Genomic DNA, 6,841 nt, shown 5'->3' with positions numbered 1-6,841 from the left:
CCTGGAATAAGACATATTATTGTGGTCTTCCTCAGAAATACAATCTGCCATAATGCAGATTGAAAGAAAGGAGCAATGAAGTGAGGAGAGGACCATGGGCACCTGGGTCCCTTGCTCATGAAATTCACCTGTGTCTTCTGAATTTACCTGAGCCTGATCTCATCTATACCACTTCTATCTGAAAATGAAGTGCTGCTGTGCATGTCTAACTTTATGATTGGATGAGTGAGACAACACTTGGTAACTTGGTGCCCCACAGTCAAATGTTTAGTTGCCACTAGTGCCCAGAGCAAGCCTTTCTCAAAAGAATAGTTATCTGTAGATGAAAGACCTTGATGTGAGACAGGAATCCATCAAAATCATAGAGGAGAACATAGGCTGTAACCTCTCTGACATCGGCCACAGCAACTTCTTTCATGACACATCTCCAAAGGCAAGAGAAACAAAAGAAAAAATGAACTTGTGGGACTTCATCAAGATAAAAAGTTTCTGCACAGCAAAGGAAAGAGTCATCAAAACAAAGAGGCAGCCCACAGAATGGGAGAAGATATTTGCAAATGACACTACAGATAAAAGGCTGGTATCCAAGATCTATAAAGAATTTCTCAAACTCAATACACGAGAAACAAATAATCAAATCAAAAAATGGGCAGAAGATATGAACAGATACTTTCTGTTCATATGAAGACATACAAATGGCTAACAGACACATGAAAAAATGTTCAAAATCATTAGCCATTAGGGAAATTCAAATCAAAACCACGCTGAGATACCACCTTACGCCAGTTAGAATGGCAAAAATGGACAAGGCAAGAAACAACAAATGTTGGAGAGGATGTGGAGAAAGGGGAACCCTCTTACACTGTTGGTGGGAATGCAAGTTGGTACAGCCACTTTGGAAAACAGTGTGGAGGTCCCTCAAAAAGTTAAAAATAGAGCTACCCTATGACCCAGCCATTGCACTGCTAGGTATTTACCCCAAAGATACAGAGGTAGGGAAGAGAAGGGCCATATGCACCCCAATGTTCATAGCAGCATTGTCCACAATAGCTAAATTGTGGAAGGAGCCAAGATGCCCTTCACCAGACGAATGGATAAAGAAGATGTGGTCCATATATACAATGGAATATTACTCAGCCATCAGAAAGAACGATTACCCAACATTTGCAGCAACATGGATGGGACTAGAGGAGATCATGCTAAGTGAAATAAGTCAAGCAGAGAAAGACAATTATCATATGGTTTCACTCATTTATGGAACATAAGAAATAGCAGGGAGATCGGTAGGAGAAGGAAGGGAAGAATGAAGGGGGGTAAACAGAAGGGGGAATGAACCACGAGAGACTATGGACTCTGGGAAACAAACTGAAGGCTTCAGAAGGGAGGAGGTGGGGGACTGGGATAGGCCGGTGATGGTATTAAGGAGGGCATGTATTGCATGGAGCACTGGGTGTTATAGGCAAACAATGAATCATGGAACACTACATCAAAAACTAATGATGTACTGTATGGTGACTAACATAACATAATAAAAAAATTTTTTAAAAAAAGAATAGTTATCTGTAGAGGATGACATAACTTTGTCCCTAAATCCTAAGTGTCTGAGCCATGAGTCATCCATGGGAGCTTGCCAAAGTCTTCATATAGCATCCCTATGTTCCACAGATAGTTCAAGCATCATTGGATCTTCTGGGTCATGCTGCCCAAATGGTGGAACAGCATCACAGCCTGGATTTACTATAGAGTTTTCACTTGTTCTGAGCCCTCCTGAAACCTGGGAGCCTTTTGGGTCACTCAGTAAATATGTTAGAACAGCATGGCCAAATGAGATATACGTGGCCTACCAAATCCAGAGAGGCTCACTCAGCATTGTGCTTCTTTCTTAGTGGTAACAGGGGACAGACACAGAAGTTTGTCCTTCATGTTGGAGGGGATGTCTTGAGATATCCCAGACCACTGGACCCCTAGAATTTCACCAAGGTGGCAGATCCCTGAAATTTTGTGGGATTTGTTTCCTCTGCTCTTGTAGGCAAGTGTCTTAGCAAGATACCTAAGTAGTTGTTATTTCCTGTGCACCAGCTCCAAGCACCATGATATCATCAATATATGAATCAGCTTAATGTCCTACAGAAAGGCGATCAAGGTGCTTCCAGACTAGATCATGACAGAGAGCCTTACAGTTGATATAGCCCTGAGGTACATTGTTGAAGTATATTGCTAGCCCTCCCATCTGAAAGTAAACTGTATCTCATGGTCTTAATTAACAGGTATAAGGGGGAAAAACATTCTTCAGACCAATAGCTTAATAGCAGGTCCTGGAGATGTGTTCCTTCACTCCAGAAATGAAACCACATCTGGAACAGCAATGCAAGAGAAGTTACCACTGATTGCACTTATGATGACCTACTGTCATTCTCCAAGATCCATACAACCATCCATACTACCTGGTGGTGATTTGGTAATATTAGACCCCCTCCATTCTACTCATCCTGCCGAAATCAGTAAGTCTTTGACTTACTGACACAAGATCCCACATAATATCACCTTGGACCAAGTGGCCCACTTTATGGTACTAAAGGAGGATTGATAGACATGTAACTATAGGGTCTATTGGTCTTAGCATATATAACATCACCCAAAATTCTAGACTACTAGAACATTGGAATGGCCTTTATAAGATGCAGCTAAGTCTGAAGATAACTCTGTAGGGCTGGGGTACTGACCTTCAGATGTGATATATATAAATTGCTATTATATGGAGCTGTTTTCCCATTAGATAGAATACATAGGTCCATGAGCCAAGGAATGGTAGCTAAGAATGGCCCTCTGTCCACTTTCAGTGGTCTTCTTGGGGACTCTGTACTTTTCATCTCTGCAACTTTAGGTTAGGTGCATGTGGAGGTCCTGGCCTGTGATGGGAGGGTAGGGTAGGTGGAGAGAACTTTTACTTATTGTCCATCAGGGGACAATAAATGTTCTACTGAACTTAAAGCTCTGGCTGCTACTTGGTCATTTTGACTTTCTCATGACAGAAGATCAGCAAAGAAAAAAGTTATATTGTCAGGAGTAATTGACCTTTTTCCTTCTACAGGGATATAGAGTAGCTTTGACACAATAGGAAAAAGGAAAAACATGTCTGTAACTCAGGGACTCCACTGGGCATCTCTTGAGGTTGCCATGCCTGGTTTTAATTGTGAATGGACAATTCAGCAACCATGGCCTGACAAGCACACAGTAAGCAAAGGCTCAAGCCACCTGGAGTGAAGGTCTAGAATGCCCCAACAGGCAAGCAATTCAGACTAATTAAAGTGCTAGCTGACGTGAGAGGGACTCTAGAACAGGTAGGTAGTAGGGGATGATAACTATCAACTACAGCCTCAGGACCAACTATAGAAGCAGGGACTGTAGCTCATTCCACTCTCTCTCCTCTTACACATCTCTTTGGCTAGAAATTGTGATGATCCAACCTCCCAAAGAATCACTGGTTTGGATCTAATGTGAAGCACACAAGAATAGTGCAAGTTATCCATATGCTCCCCATATCCTCCTTTATAGTTTCCTTTATAATTTCGGGACACCTCAGCTCCCACGTGCCTTTTCTTCCAACAGCCAACACCTGCATCTTTTTGTCCAAGGGGTGCCCCCAGATTGCTGGCACCACTGTCCCTTTGGGCACAGGTGGCCAAAAGTGTTTGGGAATTTACAATTCCCACTCCCCTCTCCCACCCTCAACACACACACACCAGCCCTTAACCAATCACTGAAGGGCATAGAGGTATACATTCTCTAGCTCCCTTGTTCCCCATCAGGACAGTGTAAGTCTTGTCTATACTGTCCAGAGCTCTCCTGTGGAACTGAGCCAAAGTTACCCACCATGGCACTTCACCAGATATCACACCCTGGCTTGGCTTCATTCCCTTCCCAACCTACTTCCCCACACTCTTGCCAGCTTTTCCTGGGAGGACTTCCTAATCAATCACTTTTGCTTGAATCCTTGTCTCAGGGCTTGCTCCCAAGATCATCCTATATTATTAGGAGGTTGGAATAGGGTTGTAAAAGCTGATTTGCAATATTTTCTACCTTCATTATACATACTGATTTCTTGTGGATCCTAAACTTTAGTGACCTAATCTTTATTACCCACTTGAATAATTTCTAATAAAAAATGTGAAGATAGTTTCTAAGTATACTATCATTCTTTCTGCTCACTAATTCTACTTATACCACCCTCTCCAAAAGAAAATAATAATTTTTTAAAGAGGCAATATTCTTAAAGAGGGGTTAACTTGTGGATGGTATCATTGATTCTTCTAATTATTGTCATATGGTAGGCCAGGGAAAAAAACCCGGAAAAAATTATCAGACCTAGAAAACAGATAAAGAATTCAAATAGCATGAAACACTTTAGTACAATCCTAATGTAGAGGCATTAGTATTTCCTCCCTCCCTTCCTTTCTTCCTTCTAGTCCATGGGTTAGGGGAGCATGCAAAAGCAACATTAGTTCCTTACCCTTGAGAAACTCACTGTGAGAAAAGAGAGTCATGTAAATACAGTAAAACCTGGTGAAGTTTATTACTGGAGGTCAATGGAAGGAATTCCCTTCTTCTAACTAGGTTAAGCCTCACTGCAGCAAGATTTCTCCATCCTGAAGGAAGCTGTTTGGGGACATCCTGAAATATATAGTACACCTTGGCCACTTGATTGTCATCCCCACCTATGGCGGTCCTTACATTTGCTCTCATTGGACTCTGTTCTCTCCTCTCAGCATCTGCAAGCCTCAAGCAAGGGCATGATGAGAAAATGGATTTAAAATATGTGATAACAGGGGTGCCTGGCTGGCTCAGTTGGCAGAGCATGCGACTCTTGATCTCAGGGTTGTAAGTTCAAGCCCCATGGAGCCTACTTAAAATTTTAAAAAAGTAAAAAAAAAAAAAAATCTGATAATAGAAGAGTAGAGGGGAAGATGGCAGTTTAGGCTCATCCTTTGATCTAGCCTCCAATTTTATATTGCATAGTCTTTGCATGGCATCTATTTCAATTAAATACAGTTCAACAAATCTTCTTAAGTCTCTTCGGATAACGTCAAAGTGAAATAGTGGGAAGTACATTTCTTAATTCAAAGAAAAGTTTTTCAAAATTTTCTTTGCGCAGGTGGACTGAAAAGATAGGAGGATGGTAGGGAAGAGGCAGTAAGTTCTGACAGATCAATTATCTTTATCCCATCTTATGCATTTATATAAATTATTTTTCCTTATTTCTAATGGGTTAACATAGAAGAGAAGTGCTGAGTTGAATGGTCCCACTCCCTTTGTAGAAAGCATAGTCTGTTGGGTAACAATCTGACGACAGCCCAATAGCAGAGGTAAATGCATGGCTTAGGAGGCAAGCAAAGGTCTGTCTCTCCCTTTCACTAGCTATGGTTTTGGGGAAATTACTTAACTTGTTTAATCCCATTGTCACAAACCTGCAAAATGGTGATTGTTATGGGTTGAACTGTGTCCTCCCAAAATTCATATGTCGAAGTCTGAGCCCCTATACTTCAGAATGTGACCTTATTTGGGAACAGAGTTGTTGCAGATAAAATTAGTTAAGTTAAAATGAGGTCATACTGGAGTATGGTGGGTCCCTAATCCAACAAAAATGAAGTCCTTTTTATTTTTATTTTTTAAAGATTTTATTTATTTATTCGACAGAGATAGAGACAGCTAGCGAGAGAGGGAACACAAGCAGGGGGAGTGGGAGAGGAAGAAGCAGGCTCATAGCGGAGGAGCCTGATGTGGGGTTCGATCCCACAACGCCGGGATCACGCCCTGAGCCGAAGGCAGACGCTCAACCGCTGTGCCACCCAGGTGCCCCTGAAGTCCTTTTTAAAAAGGGATATCTGGGGGCGCCTGGGTGGCTCAGTCGATTAAGTGTCCAACTCTGGGTTTCGGCTCAGGTCATGATCTCAAGGGTCATGGGATGGAGCTCTGCATCGGGCTCCATGCTCAGCAGGGAGTCTGCTTAAAGATTCTCTCCCTCTGCCCCTCCCCCTTCTCATTCTCTCTAAAATAAATACATAAATCTTAAAAAGGGGGGTATTTGGACACATACACGTGCACAGGGAGAATGATACATGAAGATGGAGGCAGGGATCAAGATGATGTTTCTAAAAGCCAAGGTACCATCCCTGCCAACACCTCAGTCTTAGACTTCCCGCCTCCAGAACCATGAAACAGTACATTTCTATTCTTAAGCCACCCAGTCTGAGGCACTTCATTACAGCAACCCTTGCAAACTAATACAGAGATTAAAATAGTTCCAGCCCCACAGAGTTGTAATGAGGATTAAATGAGATTATGCACAGGAAGTATTTAATATAGTGATTGGCCCATAAAAAGTACTTAAAAACTGGTTGCTATTATTACTGTTTAGAGTAGCTTAATAGACTCAACCACCAACAAATACATCTACCGGAACAAAACATATCCTGAAGTCGCCTCTTCAATTTTCACTCAATGACCGAGAGGATCCTGAACTTTCTAGCCATGTGCCTTGGGTAGGACTGACCCCTTCCTCAATTCCAGGGTGGGTTCTGAGTGGCCTAAACCCTTCACTGTAATTCTCTTTCCATTTCCACTCCCACAGGGGCTAGATGACATGAACAGGTAACCTAGGCCTGAGCCAATCATCACATAGCATCTCTCAGATCATGGATGGGGGTGAGGAGGAACCTGTGACCTAAGAATTAAATTAGAGAAAATCCCTAGACTTTTCTTTGACAGTTTGATGAAGGATGTCTCTACCCTCTCAACACCCAGCCCCAGATATTAACAGGAAGTTTGTCTGTGTTGGTCTTAT

The sequence above is a fragment of the Ursus maritimus genome, unplaced genomic scaffold, assembly GCF_017311325.1.
Source record: "Ursus maritimus isolate PB19 unplaced genomic scaffold, ASM1731132v1 scaffold_15, whole genome shotgun sequence".
In the NCBI taxonomy this organism is placed as follows: Eukaryota; Metazoa; Chordata; class Mammalia; order Carnivora; family Ursidae; genus Ursus; species Ursus maritimus.
This window is presented reverse-complemented; position numbering follows the sequence as displayed.